Below are 2,882 nucleotides of genomic sequence, written 5' to 3' on the forward strand. Positions count from 1 at the left end.
AGAACTGAGGTCCTGGTACTGAAGACATCAGAGTGGCTACAGGAGACAGCTGCGCTACGTACCGTGATGGGCTGAGTTGTGTCCCCTGGAAATTCACACGTTGTGTCCTAACCCCCAGCACCTCAGAATGTGACTGTAGTTGGAAAAAGGGTCTTTAATGGTGTGATTAAGATAAAATGAAGTCATGATGGTGGGCCCTAATCCATATGACCATTGTCCTTACAAGAAAAGAAGATTAGGACCCAGACATGCATGAAAGGGGGCTTCCCAGGTGGCTCAGCCGTAAAGAATCTGCCAATGCAGGGGATGTGGGCTCGATCCTTAAGTCGGGAAGATTCCCTGGACAAGGAAATGGCAGCCTACTCCAGTATTCTTGCTTGGAAAATCCTATGGACAGAGGAGCCTGCTGGGCTACGGTCCGTGAAGTCTCAAGAGTCGGATGGGTCTCAGCGACTAAACAACAAAAACAACAATGCATAGAAGGAAGAACACGTGAAGACGCACGGAGAAGACGGCCGTCCACACAGCAAGGAGAGAGGCCTCAGGAGGAACTAGCCTGCTCACACCTTGGTCTTGGAGTTCAGCCTCCTCCAGGGAGGTGAGAAGATAAATTCCTGCTGTTGGAGCCTCCCAGTCTGTGGGGCTTGGTTATAGCAGCCCTAGCAAATGAATACACTTATCTGTTGCCAGTTACATGGTGGCTTAACCACATAGGATGTCATAGTTGTTGTGGATCAGGAATCTGGGCACAGTTTAACGAGGTCCTTCACTCCCTGGTCTCCTGAAAGCCTGCCTTCAAGTACCATCTGCCTCTCACCTGAAAGCTGGACGGGGCAGGGATCTGCGTCCAAGCTCCTGTGACGTTGGCAGATTTAGTCCTTCCTGGGCTGCTGGCCACCTGGGCCTCCCACCATGGCAGCTGGCTTCAAGAACATGTGCAAGCAAGGGGGTATGGAGGCCAGCTGCAGGGAAGGCTCAGTCCTCTGTAACGTAAACCCAGGAGCGCCACCTTTGCCCATTACACTGTTAGAGGTGTCAGTGAAAATTCAATTAAGTTAAAAAAGAATTTTATCCAAGCTAGGGGATATATGTATACCTATGGCTGATTCATGTTGAGGTCTGACAGAAAACAACACAATTCTGTAAAGCAATAATCCTTCAATTAAAAATATTTTTAAAAAATTGAAAAAAAATAAAGTGAAGATTATAACCCAGGAGACAAACTCTCAGACGCTTTGAGAGAGCCTGTTAAAAGCCCAAGGCATGATCCCATACAGTTTTGAGATAAAGGATTATACATCAAAGCTCACTAAGGATATAGATCAACTCAAGCAAACTGAGCAGTAAGTCATTACGACCCCCTACAGAGCTGGCCAAGAATGCTAATCTTGTAAGACATTGCACTGCTAGGTCAGAAGGAAGGAAGGTGGATCTTTGCAGGCCAGGCGTCTCTCCAATCTTTGACGTCTGGTTAATGGGGAAGGAAGGCAGACAGCACAGAGAACTTTCCGTTTAACTTCTTTTGTCTGACCTTAGTATGTAAACTTTAATCAGAAGCAAGCCACCAGTGACAGCCCACACTCAGGATACTGCCAACCACAGTACCTGACCGCCTGGAGCCCGGCCACTGTGGCCTGTCCTGTGGAGAAGGGCTGTTATCTTCTACACAACATCAGGGAACCGGGGCCCCAAGGCTGGCGGCATGTTTCTCCGAGGTCCTTGCCCTGAAGGGGGCCGTTGCTGTTCCCGTGGGGACACGGTTTCCTGTGGCGGTGCTGGGTTTCCACTCACCTGGCTGCTTGGGGAAAACAGGCTCTGGAATCAGCTGGAGATGTGGCTTGTGGCCCAGAACCGGGGACTTCTCCTGGGGGCCACCCACGTGCCGCCCCTCGGCTTGCTCAGGGCCCCCCCTCCAGGTGCTGAGGCTCTGGAGCCCCGGGCCCGCCCACGCAGCCGGCCTCGGTCAAGAAGGGGGACACCCTTGGGTCAAGCGGTCATGCGGGTGAGGGACCTCTGGGGCCAAAGCTGCTGCTCGCTATACCAGCCACGGCCTCTCGCGACAGCAGGCGCAGACCAGGCAGGTTCTGACCAGCCGTGCCAGCCCCAAGCCCCTTGGTTCTTCCTCGGGCTGCGCAGTGACCCTCCAGGGATGTGCTCGTCTCGGGGACCCCACCTGGGCTCCACCTGAGAGTGCCCTGACTCCGCCTGAGGCGCACCACTCCCCGCTCCCTTCTCTGCAGGGCTGTCCCGTGAGCTCTCCCTCCGCCCGGGACGCTGAGTGGGCAGGCTCCCCCGCGGGGTCTCAGGCTCCGAGCCCGTGGCCGGCCCGCCCTGCCAACCGCGGGCGTCACTCGGGGGCTCCTCTCCTAGTGGCTCGTTCGCCGCCGAGCCGGAGGCTCACTGCCGCCGCGCCGCGCCCCTCGGCGCCGCGCCCCGGCCCCTCGGCGCCGCGCCCCGGCCCCTCGGCGCCGCGCCCCGGCCCCTCGGCGACGCGCCCCGGCCCCTCGGCGACGCGCCCCGCCCCTTCTCGCGCCGTCACGCCGTCGCGCCCCAGCACCTCCGCGCCCGCCCCGCCCCCTCGCCGCGCTCCCCCGCCTCCGCACGGCCCACCTCGTTCTTTCCTGGGAGGAGCGCGCTGATGTCTGTGGCCTCGGCAGCTCCAGGAGGCGAGACGGCGGACGCGTAGAGCCGGGCGGGCGCCGCGTCTGGCCTTTTGCGGAGGCCGCCGCCTCCGGCTGTCAATCCCGCCGGCCTGGCCCCGCCCCTCCCCGCCCCGCCCCTCCCCGCCCCGCCCCGCCCCTCCCCGCCCCGCCCCGCCCCTCCCCGCCCCGCCCCGCCCCGCCCAACGGCGGAGCGTCGCGGAGCGTAAGGCCGAGGGGGCT

At 59.5% G+C, this 2,882-nt stretch overlaps 1 long non-coding RNA gene across 1 annotated transcript in view; it reads right to left on the reverse strand.

Annotated features, from left to right (window-relative positions):
- The window catches only part of LOC145506922 (uncharacterized), a 70,941-nt gene extending 68,166 nt beyond the window's left edge, over positions 1-2,775 (reverse strand). Inside the window, exon 1 of the long non-coding RNA XR_014054447.1 lies at positions 2,611-2,775. This is a non-coding gene — a long non-coding RNA (uncharacterized LOC145506922). The remainder of the gene's footprint in view (positions 1-2,610) is intronic.
- Positions 2,776-2,882: the final 107 nt, after the last annotated feature.

This window comes from Giraffa tippelskirchi, chromosome 1 (genome assembly GCF_054371585.1).
Source record: "Giraffa tippelskirchi isolate mGirTip1 chromosome 1, T2T-mGirTip1v1.2.pri, whole genome shotgun sequence".
NCBI lineage: Eukaryota > Metazoa > Chordata > Mammalia > Artiodactyla > Giraffidae > Giraffa > Giraffa tippelskirchi.